Consider the following 15414-nt stretch of genomic DNA (forward strand, 5'->3'; position numbering starts at 1 on the left):
ATAAAACAGATATAAAATATAATGTATAAAATTTTCCCAAAACCCTTATATATGCCAAATAAAGATGTACCTTTAAATAAGCATTGGTTTCTTCCTTCTGGCCTTGCTCCTTCCCTTCCTTCCTTCCTTTTTTCCTTCCTTTCTTCCTTCCTTCCTTCCTTCCTTCCTTCCTTTCTTCCTTATGTTCTTCTTTCCCTTCTTCTCTTTTTTCTTTGTTTTTCTTTTAGAAAGAGCCAAAAAAGCTTTATGTAAACACATATTGACAAAGTTGTTCTTTTTTTAAAAATTAAGCATTTTTTTACATATACATTTATATTATTACACATGTATACAATAAACTACCTATAGCATGAAGAACCATGATACAATCAGGAATTATATAAATGTTACAATCTCAGTGTTTTGGCTATTTGTATTTGACAGCCTTGAAGAAAACATCTTTCCTATCTTGGTGCATCTAAAATTCTGATTGTAAATCAATCTCCATCACATCTTGTCATTATCAACTTAAAACATCTATCTAGACCTAAAATCATCTTAACCCCTAATCAACTAAGCTTTGTTGTAAGACTAAACTACCTGGTCTTCAACTCCACCAGAGACTTGAGAAGGAATAAACTTGATTACCTAGGTATTCCGGGAGTGCAGATTAGTAGCTTTCCAAATGAGAAGATGACAGAGACATTTTGCTGCAGTCTACCTCAAAGAGGATGATGAACATCAAAGAACCTCTTTATGGAGATGGCTTCAAATGTGGCAAACAGGCCACTGGGCAAAATATCCTCATTTCTACTACAGACAGAATTCTGCCTAAAAAGGGCAAGCTTGAATGCAGGAAGAATCATTGGTCCAAACTCTGCCTAGACGGGGAAAGCAAGTCCTCAATAGTTCCTGCCTCACAAATATGTCTGTCAGAGATATTGGGCCAGAAGGCTGAAGATGATGCTCCAACATTATAGAGATATTTGGGTGACTACTCAGGTAACAAAGTTGTTTTTGAAGTGTGTTCTTTGATGATTCGTTCCTTTGAAGTATGTTATGAATTAGTATGTGACAATAGTATTGATAATTATATTAAATAATGTCCATAAGGATAGATGATCATCTAATACCTCTTCCTTTGTAAGGTATAACCCAACCCCCACCTCATGTGCTCATGTGTGTGTGTGTGTGTGTGCGTGTGCATGAAAAGTTGTGGACTTTATTTTGTTCTTTAAGACAGTTCAGTATTTTCACATTTTCTACAATAACGACATAATATTTCTTTTTGTAATCAGGAAGAATTCTGTATGTGAAACGTTGTAGTGAAAGAAGTCTGATGAGGTCACAGATTTAGATGGTGTGTTAAAACATGTTTCCTGGTATGAAACTCGGGGAGCTTTCATGACATAGAATATTATACCACCAAATAAATTCTTACTTACTGCTTCATCAAGGTCACATGCTAGCTCTGCCCATTGGGAAATGTGCAGTTGTAGCGATGACTAATGAGCATTTTCAAGGTCAACTGTGAACAAGGAAAGATGCTGAGCACCTTAGTGCTGGCATTAGGTCTTGTCTTAGGGCTTCTGTTGCCATGGTTTTAAAAAAAAAAATGACCATAAGCAACTTGGATAGGAATGAGTTTATTTCACTTATCCTTCTACAGTACAGTCCATCACCAAGGGAAGTAGGGCAGGTACTCAGAGCAGGAACCTGTGAACAGGAACTGAAGCTTTTTGGATTACTTACAATAGTTTGCTCAGCCTGCTCTTTAGTAGCACCCAGGACTAATTGGCCAGGATAGAACTGGCCACAAGGGACCGGTCCCTCCCACATCAGTCACTAATTAAGAAAACATACTACTGACTTGTCTACAGGCCAATTTTATAGGGGTAATTTCTCATTTGACAGTCTCTCTACCCAAATGATGCTAGCTTCATGTCAAGTTGCTATAAAACTGCCTAGCTCAGCTCTTTATAGCCATATATGCCACCTTGTCCCTCTTTCTACCATCTCACATGGCTTCAGGAGCTCTGTTTTATTTCATGCTCTGCTCTACCTTCTACTTTAAATTCTTTGCACTTCCTCCTCTACATGGAATAGATATTCACATCCTTTCTTTCTTTTAAAAAGACAGATATTCCTTGTTATAAAAAGATTAATATAATATTTTGTATTTAAAGCACACTAATATGATGAATGTCCATAAGCCAAATAACTAGAATATAATTAGTATAATTATGTCATGTTTTACTCCCCCAGTTCTGCGAGGAGCAAGCTTCCTGGAGGCAGTAACTTGTTCTTGCACAGCTGACAATGGGTGTATACCTGGTTTAGGCATGGACCCAGGGATTTTGCCTCAGGACTGCTTATTGTTGCTGTGCTGCCTTTCTGTGCTTGTCTCATATGTCTGACATACTAGAAGCCCTCACTGCCTATTGCTTCACTCTATTGGGCAGGTTTCCTGTAGATCATTTTGAAGATGTATCCTCATGAAATAGTGCTGTTTAAACAAATTGATGATTCCACAGTTCTTGATAATGATTTTATAGAATTTCTGACTTGACTCACGTAATTTAAAAACCCTCCTTTAGTATAGCAAAAGCTTCTAGGAGCTCTGTGAATTCTTTGTAAAGCACTTGATTTACACCAAGAAGAAAAACAAAATTGAAACAAATTAATAATCAAGGAAATATATTCTAGGTTTAGTCAAAGTATAAGGCCCAGGTGTATACCATGATAAGAAAGACCAAATGAACATGAAAACAAAGAATAAATGGTTAATATACAAGACAAGACAGACACCTGTTTCTTAGAAAAACCTTGACACAAACAAAAAAAAACCCTCTTGTTTTGAACATATAACATACATTTGAAAGAAGAATACAACTTCTGCTTTGAACTCATAATGACCATTTAGATAAAACCACTGCTCTAAACTTATAATGAGCAAAATTATCAGTTATATACAGTTCTAATGAAAGAAGTTACAATTACTAGTCCTACTGTAACTCTGTTTTTTATATAACGATTGTATCTATTTTTGAATGAAGCAATATTTTCTATACATAGAGATGGTATAAGCACACAAGACAGAATTCAACAGTTGTTGAAGCCATCTGCTTCATCCAAAAATGTGTCTGTCTGTCTGATTGGGTATGTATGTATGTATGTATGTATGTATGTATGTATGTATGTATGTATATACGTATGTACGTACGTATGTATGTACATACTAACATTAACCCACATGTATGCAGAGAGTCTAATTCACTGAAGGAGGTGGCCATGGATGTGTGATTCTTGGTCTCGGGATAGAAGGGTCAGATACTAACAACACTTACCACTGAACTCTGGAACTCTGAGATCCATCACTTTCTACCCCTATGAATAACATAGAGTTTCATCTTAAAAATAAAATTTCTGATCCTTTGACTTTAAAGTGGTGATTTTAAAATGTTTCCTCCTCTGTATATTGATATGTTCTCACTTGTTTCTTCCTGGCCAATATTCGTTTCTAGTCTATAGCATTTGGCAATGTATATTTATTGAATTTTACTTATTTCTTGATGTCTGATTGAACTGGATAATTAAAATATATCTACTTTAATCTTTAGTTACAGTGTAGAATTCATATTTTTAGAGGTTACACTCAAAGTTTGGTCATGTATATTTTATTTAAAAATCTGAATAAGCATAAATGATAGCTAGTCCTTTCAAATGGCAAATTATCTCAAGATCATTTTGATCTACAAAGTTACCCTCCTTCTTTCATATTATTCAGTCATTTTCTCTCCCTTCCTCTGGTTATACATGTTAAAGTTTGTGGTGTTTTTCATGCTTGGACATGTTCGATTATAATTACCTTGCTTAAACCCTCCTTTCAGAGTCAGGTAGCTATGCAGAAGAGCCAGAAAGATCATTAGAGCCGGGGGGGGGGGTGGGAGGGTGGGCTGGAAATGACACCAAGGAAACAGTGTCTTCCATGCACACACAGGACCAATGCACATGAAAACTCACAGAGCTATGGTAGCATTCACAGGCCCTGCACAGATTCAGGTGAGATGGGGTCTCAGCACTGAGCAGGGCAAGTAGACACAGGCTCCTACTCAGACCCAAGAAGCTATCTATAAATGCCACCCAATTATGAAGGAAAATTAGTTTTCTCTAATGGAATCTTATGCGGAATATTAACTACACTTAATGGTAGGACCCACACTCAGCAGTGGATGGCCAACATAAAATGAACCCAATGGTTTTTGTAGCTGTTTTGTCTAATATTACTTTATTTGGTCATTCTTTGTCTTAGCCATCTTTGCTTTTGTTTGTACATTATGCTTTCCAATTTTATATTTTTTGTAGGGATTTTTAAAAATCTGTTTATTGTGTTCTTAAAAATAATAGTATTCAGGTTTGTTTGTTTCCTAAAGAGAGAGAAAGGACAAGGATCAGGGTGAGTGGGGAGTTTAGGGAGATCTGGAAGGACTAAGGAAGGCAAAAGAGTGATCAGAATATATTGTATGAGCAGACTTTGAAATGAAAGGAAAGAAACAAAGATGAGGTGAGCCCTCAACTTTGTTCCTAGCATCTAGTTCCTCCAACCTGCTGCCGAAGGTGTTTTAGTGGGATACCCAAATGTAAATTGATCCTACTGTCCTTGAGTTTCAATAGATGCCATCTAGGAATTTACGCTAAATTCCTTTGTAAGTGACCTAGCTGTTTCTCTACCACTGAGGAATTCTTTTGCCTCAGATATTAAGTAATTTCACTATGATGATTCTTGGCTTGGATTTTCATTATTACCGTTGTCACTTTAGTGCATGCTGTGTTTTCCAGATTGCAGATTCTTTTGCCTGTTTAAACTTTTAAAAGTCAGTTGAAAAGTTACACCTCTGCCCCTTTGAATCTTTCATTTGGGGCATTTATGCCACATGCCTTTTGCATTCTCGTATTATACCCTCTATATTTATTGGTGTCTCATCTTATTTTTAAGCTTCTAAACTTTCTATGATACATTCTGGATAGTTTTTTTTAACTGTATGTATAAAGTTGTTAATTCTTTCTTCATTTATGGCTAGTCTGTTATTAAGTTAATAAATTTACATATCATTTCAGCAACTTTACTTTTCTCTGAATCTTTTCCATCAAATCTGCATGTTTGTCCCTAACTTTCCCATTATATTGTGTCTTTCATAGAGACTTCTTTCTGTCCTCCCTTAAAAAGAAAGGAAAGAAGGAAGGAAAGAAGGAAGGAAAGAAGGAAGGAAGGGAATACTTCATGCCAATAATAAATGAAATATCTAGCTGGAAGATGCCCTTTCACTCATTGCTAATAACAGATATTAGTTCTCAGAGAGCTGAACACCCATGGTGGGGTGACCTCACACTTTCTTGTTACAAATTCTATAGTACTTGCTTCAGGGATACTCCTCACTACTGTAGCTTTAATTTATGTGCCTTTAAAATTTTTTCTTTGTTTGAGTTACATTTAGTGAATACTATAAAAGATCTCCAGAGGCATTGTTTGTCTCCTGAGTAACAGAGTCACACACATACTAATGTGTATGTGTGTGATTTGTATGTGATTTACCTATGTGTGGGTATGCCACCTGTAAATGATTTTCACTACATATGTGCATGCAATTGACTTGTGTGTAGTTTAAAGAATGTTGCTACTGAAACTAGAAATTGAAGTTGGATATCATTTAAGTTAAAAGTTATTTATATCATACAATCAAAATAAAATATTGTAATTAGATGGAAATGGGAAAAGTACAGAGGTTAGGAAAGGAAAGAGAATGCAGAAGTAGAGAGATAGGGAGAGAAAAATAACACTAAGGGTATTTGAAAAGCTATATGGAATTATTTTACCTAAAATTAAATATTATTTATACAATAATGATATTTATTTTAAATAGTTCTGTTACTTCGGGTGATAATGCCCACACCACATGCACATAAAATGAAGAGCCACAGACTCTAATGAAACCTTTATACAAGGCATGAGAAATTTCCCTCTCAAGTTCTTAGTCTGGGAGTCCAAGAGATTCCCAACATAATACAGGCTGTTGTACTTGCTTGCCTCTTAGAGCCTGAAGGTAAGTACCTATGGCTAAAGATACCATAGGCTTTGAACCCAGGACTCAGAGGATTTGAGCTATATCTAACCTGAAAGTTTCCTTCCTAAATGCTAACTTTCATAGTAACAAAAGGTTCTATGCAAGTGGTCAAAGGAGACAAACAATCCATAGTCTTACTCTGTGACACTTGCAAACCACAGCAGTGACCAGCACAGCAAAATTTCTCTAAAGGTGTAATAGTGGCACTCATATCTTGGTGGTAACCAACAGATGTCTAATTGGATGTAAATCTCTTTAAGTAAGAGGGAAATCATGCCTGGTATCATAACCCTAGACAATTACCCATAGGTAGGTAGATAACAGACCTTAGAGGAGAACTTAACTGTGTTACTTTCCTAAACCAGTACAACTCCTAACTGCATCCTAAATACTTTCCTTTAAACCTGTAGCTCTAAGATCCCATCAAAGAGGCTTCTTTTTTTTGCATAAGATAGAGACTCTTATTAATGGCCAAAGTGCAAGGAACAACTGACCATAGAATGCCCAGCCCCAATTGATGAATTTACAATAAAATCTCTATATCTAATGCCTAGTGAACACCATGGAAAGATTGTAAAAGCTGGAGTACCAGGAACTCTGATGTGTCATCATGTGTTCTACATATGACCAGGGATGATGCTCTCATGAAATTGCAATATATATATATATACGCCTAGACAAGATCTATATAATGACAACACCAGTTAACATTACAGCATGGATAGGGAAAAATTTTATGGGCCACTCCTAAATGAAGAACTGTAGGAAATTACTAACTACTGAGAGAGGGGGAACTAGTCTTTACCAAGGATGAGCCCTCTAATGGGTTATCTAAAAACCAGTGGTTGTCCCTAAAACCATATACAAACATACAACACTAAACAGCCTCAGCAGAAAAAGGGGCATGCTTTTGAGGGGAAATCAGGGAAAGGATCAGAAGAGCAGTGAGACAGAAAAGAGAGGGGCAATGGAATTATGTAATTATATATAATTTAAATAAAGTAGATGGGAAAAATTACTATGAGTCACAGAAAATAAGGATTAGCATTATTGGCTGAAACTTTGTACATATACATACATATATGTGTATTTTTACATTGTAAAATATATAAATACACACATATATGTATATACATATATATTACAATGCCATGCATATATATTTTTATATATACATATGTACATTATACTATACAGTTACATATATATTACAAAAAGTTTTAAAAGCTCCTGGTTCAGTAACCTGATTTTTGCCATTCCTCTTTTTTGTGTAATTAACTCCTCACCTTTACATGTCAGTTCAAATGTCATTTCTTAAGTAGCACAATCTTTGTCATACCAATAAACATTTGGACATATTAATTGGCTTCAAGATTCATTTCCTTCATTTTGTAGCTTCGTCTCTGTGATTGGAATTTAATAGTGACATTTGAATAATATCTATCTCTCTCAGCCAACTCTGCCTGTGAGGAAAGTAGCTACCCATAGCTTTGTTCTCTAGTGATGTGAACAAGTGCCCAATACTCAACACGTGGTGAGGACCTCACAAGCAAATGCTGAGGAAGCAGTTGTGTGTTCCCTCAAGGTCTTCCCTCAGTATCAATGTTTAGTGCTATCAGCAATATCGGCACCCTCTTACTAGTATACTATATCAACTGTGGGCATCTTGCCTCCCCAGGTATCCCAGTAATCCATGAGGTAACTCTTCAGACCATACATGTACCTAGATATGGATAAAGCATGCATTACCCTTAAAAAGTACATGCAACCCAATGTGGACTTAGACATTTGTTTATTAGTTATGGTCAGGCTAGCTTCTCAGATTGCATGAACACCAGATACACTACTGAATAGAAATGTCACTAAGACCTTTCTAAGAATCTCTGCTCAAAATACATGTGAAGGGATGAGACATTTTCCCTACAAATAAGTGATAACGACATCATATATGTGTAATGTGGGTCACACAAAAAGTACATTCACACTGTGTCACAACAAAACATAAAACAAAAACAAAGGACATGGATTGTGGGCCCGATGAAGTTATTTAATATAAATACTCATGATTATCATAGAATTACATTTTATTGTTTGAACACAAATATTTCCTTTAAAAAATTCTCCTATGACTTGTTACTTATTTGACAACTTTTACAGTAAGGCTAAGTAAGTCCTTTCCTTTAGTGTGCATGGTTATCAACAAGAGTCTACAACTCTAGTTTTAGTTCTTTAAAATGGAGAAAGAACATAAACGCCTGCAGAATTACCTGAATACAGAAATCCTATACTTTCAATAAAATTTGTCTTTAATCACCTAGGATTTTTTTTTTAAACCTATACCTTATTTTTCAATATCTTACCACATCCACTTTATCTAGTTGTTAAAGGGCATTACATATATTTTTCTTAGAAATAGTAAATATCTTTTGCACTGACATTTTATCAGTATCAGCGCCACTGCATTGAATTCTACAATCACAGTCATAGTCTATTTGACAAAAGAGATTTTGGGGAATGCAGGACTGAAACGTGGCTTGTATACAAGTCAGCTAGTCCATGCGGGAGAACATGGACGCAATGGAGGTTAGACATTGATCTTTGGCGTCGTTGCATATGAAAAAGTCTACTCTTCTGAGGGAGTGAGAAAGTCAGTTAGGACAGGTTTTAGGAACTAGGAGATGGGGCACAGTATGGCAATGCCAATTTTCTGGAAGGTATTTTTATTTAAAGCTCTAGCTAAAAACAAAAGAAAAAAATAGTATATTTTCATTCTTAATAAAAATGGCACCATCCTGCAGCATCAAGAGCAAATTGCTCGTTTATGACTCTATTGTAGAAATCAAGTCTCTGTAAAGACTAGTTGAGCTGGTAAGAAATGCTTTTCAATATAATATAAATGTGTCTCATACTTTATTCTTCAACACGTTACGTTGGTTGATTTCATGGTTCTAAGTATGTTCTCATGCTTCTTAGACCATGAAGAACATAACATTCTCATTTTGTTTTAAGAAACAAATTGCCCTTAGTACCGAAATGCCAAAAGCATATAATTTATATTTTAATGCCTTCATAAGGTAAAGCTGTAACTTTATAGTGTTAGAAATCACCATTTATGGAAGCATGCCTTGATCCACTAATGAAGTGAGTATCCATGCTATGCATAAGGTGTCTAGTCCCAAGCCAACCTTCTGCTGAGGTTTCATGGATTAGGTCATACTTATGAGGAAATTGAGATTCAAGGTGCAAGAGATTCAAAGTCAAAGAGCTTTGAAAGCTACTGCTGTCTGTACAATTTGCAGAGCAACAATGTTTAACGCTGTCAAATTTAGTGTGTTTGTTTTACAAAAGTAAAGACATTTTAATTTTCAAGGTAGAGTTCTGTTTTTATTAGCAATGCTCTGCACTATGCATTAAAACATAATTCCTGGTGGATGATGACATAAAACCTAGAAGACAACTAGTATTAAATCAAGTCTATGGGGGTACAAAAAGACTCCATCTCAGTGTGCGGTCTGCGAGCCCAAAGCAGATGAATTCACTCTACTGCCATTAATGAAGAGCAATTGATTGCCCCAGTTCACTAGTGGAAGCATATTTAACCTTCTGTCATCAACTACAATGGCATTGAACCATTACCTAGAAATCTGACTTCATTACCATGTCCTGGACCTCACAGTCAACTTCAAAACCAACATGGCTTCACATCACTCTATTTAGACAGCCACCCCTGGCCAAGTCACGCATGGTTTCTTACTTGCAAACATCTCTTAAGAGGACCACTTTTTAAAATGTATTTAACATTTTTTGTTTGTTTTCAAAAATATGCTAAATTAAAAAGACCACAAAGAAGCTTAATAGAGAAGCAAGTCCTAGTCTCCTGGCCTCAACCATGCTATCGTTCCCTGAGCCAGACTCTGATGACTCACAGGACTCCTTTCGTTTACATTTCTTTCCCCAAGCAGTTAAAGCTCCTTGATCTACATGCAACTTGAGATCAGTCAAGCCATTGATTTTTCAGGTCTTCAGATCATGAAAAACATCATTCTTCCTTGTTGATCCATTTAGTCTGACCTTAGGCTTGATGAATCTCTGATCTTCATAATAGAAAACTCCTGAGTTCTTTGTAGTGAGACTCTTGCCTTGAATTTTTCTTGGTAAACCCGGGAGTCTCCTCTTCTCTGGCATGTGTACTGCCTGATATGCCCTGTTCCTGGATATCTAACATCATCTATACCACCTGATCGCCTGGACATGAGATGGATGTGTGGTCCCTTTTTGGCAGAGGCAACCAGCTCTATTAGATATGGACACCCTCCTGCTGAGCACTTGCCAGTGCCAGGCTGTGATCCAAGGCCTGCAGCACCCACCTACCTCCTCACTTCCCTCTGCCAATTTTGCTATTTTTAGTGTACTTTTGTTAGAAAAATATCAAAGTTGATATAAAGCTGACTTTTCAGATTTTAGTGGCATCTATACTAACCTGCTCTCTGTGCTCAGTCTCTTAACTGGAAACATTAGTAAAAAAAGAAACCTAATCTTCCATCTCAACTTTGCACCCAAAACATCAAAACGTATGACTTATGTTACCCATCAGCTCAAGGCAAATATTTCACACACACATAATTTTGTAGTAATGTGTATAAGTCCCCTTGCCCCTTTGAGACAGGGCTATCCTGAAACTCACTTTGTAGACCAGGCTGGCCTCGAACTCACAGAGATCACCTGCCTCTACCTCCCAAGCGCTGGGACTAAAGGCATGCGCCATCATGCCTGACCTAATATTCTAATATAAACTATGATGTGGCTAAAGAGTGGTCAACTGTTGTGAGAATTGGCTGCTCTTGCAGAGGACCAGAGTTTGTTTCCCAACATCCACATTGGACTGCTTTCAACTGTCTGAATTCCAGCTGCAAGGTTCTTGACATCCTCTTCTGGCCTGTACAGGCATCCACACATATGTGACATCCATTTCCACAAACACGCATAGCACACATACACATATGTAAAGCACACCTTTAAAAATTAAAGTAAATAAAAATTAATTATGAGCTCCCTAGAGGCAAATGTGTCCTCAGAATGGCACCTGAACGGAAGTAGCTGCTTACAGATCTACAGTAAATTGACTTTCACCAGCTCAGAAATTAACTTATTATCTCTATTATACACACTAACTTTCAGTTTATTGACTGCTTCATTCTTTTCTAAGATATTTACAGAGAGCCCACCATATGCTGAGCAGTCTTCTAAGGGCTGCTTTACAAAGTAAATAGAATAGACTCATTTGCAAATGGTATAGGATAGTTAAATTACAATAGAGCCAAAGAAAATGTAAACACCATGGCTCTGGGTCAAAAGGCAGTCTGGTGACAAAGATGGCAGAAAGGAATAGAGGGGGCGTTTGTGTGAAATGGGGCAGCTCCCAAAGGTCTCCATTTATTCTGCATTTGTTTCCTTTTGTGTCTTTAACAGGATAGGATAGGCTGGGGTGCTTAGAACCGCAGAGTATTCCTAAGCGATTAAAGAAACTTCTGTACTGTTCGCTTCACAATTTCAATGCAGGCTTCACAAACACGAAATAACATAAACACCCTGCCTGTGCAAACTGGTTTTCTGTCTGATGGCCTTTAACATTGTCGGCACACTTTCTTATTCTCTAATACTTTTATTTTCAATAACATAGTCTGTGTATGTCATTAGCAAACTATAATTCACTAAGCACCCTCCCTTAAGCAATGCCCACTGTTGCCGGCTCCTTAGCCAGGTGAGGTCCTTAAAACCTCCTGGTGGCAGCCCCTGGAAGACACAGCAGGGTGGCCCTGTGGAGTCTTGTAGCTTCCTAACCTGAGCAGGCACTAGGACCGCCCAGCCACTGTCTGCAGGAGCGCTTCTCACTCAGTCAGAAGGACTGAACCGGTTTAGCTGTTACACAAGAAGAGAGCAGCTGGCACAGAGGCGCCGACTGCCTCCCTTTTGCGGATGAGAAGGTATAGCCGAGCTTTTTAATCACTCAGCTTTTGTACAATGTCCGCGTGCCTTTAGTGTTCACGCGGTCTGATGCTCTGCAGAGCTGTACAGCTCTAACGGGTTACTGTTATTTTATGCTAATTCCCACAGCGGATGAAAGCAACAGTGCCGTAAAGAAATGGGCTAGCTATTCCTGGAGGCTGTGATCTGGAAGCATTGGGAGGTGTAAGTACCTGGTCTCAGATCTCTAACGCACTGGCTGTGCTGCATCTCCTGAGCTTTTTCCTCCTCATTGAAGGAGCTAATGTGAGGTGCCGTCTGCATGTTTCATTCACGAAGAGCAACAGAGGGTGACAGAAACCGCAAGTGATGGGCCCGAAACTCCACTTTAGAGTGGCTGCCTTCCTTCCTTCCTGTAGGCTTCAGGTTTGCTAGACAGGCTGGGTTTACACACCGTTTGGATAGGGCAGTGATTTTGCTCAGGGCTGCGAACTGCTGCTGGCTTGGTTTCTGTTTTCTGTTTTCAAAGCTCACAGCACTCGTTTCTAACCACTGCTCTGGTGCAGTGTAGGGGTCTCTTCCTGTTTCCTTTACGTTTAGAACTCCTTGCTCTTACCATAACGGCGGACTTCTAGAAAGCTGAGGAGTCATTCACCTCCTCAGAGTAAAGCATCAGAGGAGAAATCCGCTTCGTCTATCACGCTTACTTATGCTTGACACCACAGTTAGGAGACTGCATCTAGAAGCCTATGGGAAAACTAAGCCTCCTAAGATTCTCTTCCATGCAGCAACATGTGTGCTGAGCGAATTGTGTGCTATTAAAAATCCAAAGGAGCATGGTTTTATGAAGAAAAGTGGGGGTTGTTTGTCTTTAAATTATTTATAAACCCAGTGAAGAGGCTTCCCAGGGCCTCAGTGCTGATTTCAGGCACTGAAAACTTCAACACCAGGTTAAATTATTAGGCATGGTGAGTTCCCCTGCAATATACTTAGGTGTGTGTGTGTGTGTGTGTGTGTGTGTGTGTGTGTGTGTGTGTGTGTCTGTGTGTGTGTCTGTGTGTGTGTGTCTGTGTGGCCAATTGTAGTAAGTAAATCCATTCAGATCGGTTTATAATACTAAGATTTTTTAATAGTCAGCTCATGGTTGCAAGATAAACTGGGGGAAAGAAAATAACCAAGATGCAATGCAGGACATCAGGGTCCTGATTCACTGAAAGCAACTCCTAAGGGACTTACAAAAGCCTCTTAGTGCATCAAGATCTGTATTGAGATGCCCCCAAATGAGAACGTGTTCAGTAATAAACACCTTTGAAAATGGGCTTATAGATCTCCTAGAACTCTGTGATTGACAAGCAGAGATAGAGGCTGCAGGGATGCCTACGTCTTATTACACTGTTTCATTCTTTCTGCGTTTTAAATATTAAGTTGTACCATTTACCTTATAAATACAGTATATTATTTCAAACAAAGTTAGAAGCAGTTATAACTTAATTTTGAGTGTCTTTAGGATGCAATAAGCAGATGCCAATATCCCTACATAGTATTTCTTTTTCTTTTTTCTTTGAGACAGGGTTTCTCTGCGTAGCCTTGGCTGTCCTAGACTCACTTCTACATAGTATTTCTTAAGCAGAGGAAATTACTTTCATTGATAACTTCTGGAGAAAGACATAGTTATCACCTTTCACTAATTTTGGAAGCCAGGATAGATTTTAATTTTACTCTTCAGTTGCTGACATGACTATGACACACAAGTCTATAAACTTTGTGTAAAGTTAACTACTTTTAAGAAGTTTTCTTTCTTTCAATTCTAGAAAGATAATTCTTCAAATTAAAGCTTACTTTTGAAAACTCCTACCCAACATATAATGGTCTGCATGCTTATTCCTCAGTTTTACGCCATAATATCACTACCTGTGCCTCACCACAGATAAGATAAAGATAGATTGTATGTAGAGTTAACGTGTGGAATGTTGTCCCAAGAGCATTGATATTAACTATCACTGGCTACTCATCCCAGCAAATGGCCTCTTCCTGAGCCTCGGTCTTAGCCGAGGTCCACCAGGCAAACCTGGCAAGCTCTGCACGATGGGTGCCAAGCTTGGAGGAAGCTTGGGGATGCTAGTGGACCAGCAGAGCTTAGACTGGAGGATAATATACATGGGGTAAAAGTAACTGTTACAGCGTGAAAGCAGCAATCCTCTGGTGACAGTCGAAGGACAATCCTCCCAGACCAGGAGAAGCCTTCTGTCTGAGGTTCAGGTGGATCAATATTATTTTGATTCCAAGGATGATGATTATGGCTAGGTGGATGCTTATAACTTACTTTTTATTTAAAATGTTCATTACATAGTGAACTTGGTTTCACTGATGTTTTTGGGGGGAGGCATTGGCATTCTTTTTCTAAAAAAAAAATTCCCCCAATATGCATTCTAATATGTATAGAGCGATTGCTAGCACCTTTTTATCATGTGGTTTTTACTTCATTAAGTCCCTCATAGTGAAGGGGAACCTCTTTAAGTTATTCTGCTATTACAACTGATTTTTGTTTTAAGTACTTAGCACCTGTACTTTGCTTAGCAACAGTGGTACCCAGGATTAGCTACAGGAAAAATGAAGCCAAACTGAGTCAACTTCTAGTAGGAATCTAGGGATGTAAGGAGGCAGTGCTCACTGAATGGATAAAGAAAGAGATTTTAGGAAGTGGGAAGCTGCCCTTCTGGATACATGCAGAAAGAAGATCAACTCACACATGGATTTTTGGGGAGTGGTTTTCCTACATAGACCACAATAGGGTGAGTTCCATGTAACAAGATTTTTCTTTTGAAAGCCAATTACACATTTCACATATTAAACAAGACACTGAGAGAGCATAGTAGTGGCACCATGTTCACACTGGCATAGTTGCATGAACCAGGAAGGGCAAGGTGACTCATTTTGTTACAGTTTAACACAAAGAGAAAGCTGCCATTTCCCTAGCTTGGAGAGCCAAGGTATTGTCATTTCCAGAACTGGTTGTTTCTTACAGACAAAGAATTTGAGCAGTGCCCAGTGGCTGACACCTGTAATCTCAATGCTTGGGAGGCCAAAGTAGAAGGATTTATAGGCTCTAGTCTAGCCTGGGTAACCTGGGAGTTGCAGGACAACAAGAGCCTCAGAAGAAAACATTCCTTCATAAGCTAGATAGAAAGAGAAGAAGAGAATGAACATGAAGAAGAAAATGGAGGAAGAGGAGGAGAAGGAAGAACTGTACACACAGCAGAAAGCTTTCAGAATATATGAAATCCAGCCTTTGTGTATAAAACCAATAAAGATGTAAGATGTGTGCTATGCATTTGTTGATAAGCAGGCT

General features: G+C 38.1%; 1 protein-coding gene across 2 annotated transcripts in view; it reads left to right on the forward strand.

The window, feature by feature from the left end:
* The window catches only part of RAB27B (RAB27B, member RAS oncogene family), a 177122-nt gene that overhangs the window by 19749 nt on the left and 141959 nt on the right, over positions 1–15414 (forward strand). Inside the window, exons 1-2 of one of the 2 annotated variants that reach the window (XM_084780295.1) lie at positions 11989–12085; positions 12216–12290. The exons of the other annotated variant lie outside the window; for it this stretch is intronic. The gene's annotated coding sequence lies outside the window, so the exon portion shown is untranslated. Of the gene's footprint in view, positions 1–11988; positions 12086–12215; positions 12291–15414 lie in introns of those variants that run through there. 2 annotated transcript variants of the gene reach the window in all.

The sequence above is a fragment of the Acomys minous genome (genome assembly GCF_964271855.1).
Source record: "Acomys minous genome assembly, chromosome: 4".
Lineage (NCBI taxonomy): Eukaryota > Metazoa > Chordata > Mammalia > Rodentia > Muridae > Acomys > Acomys minous.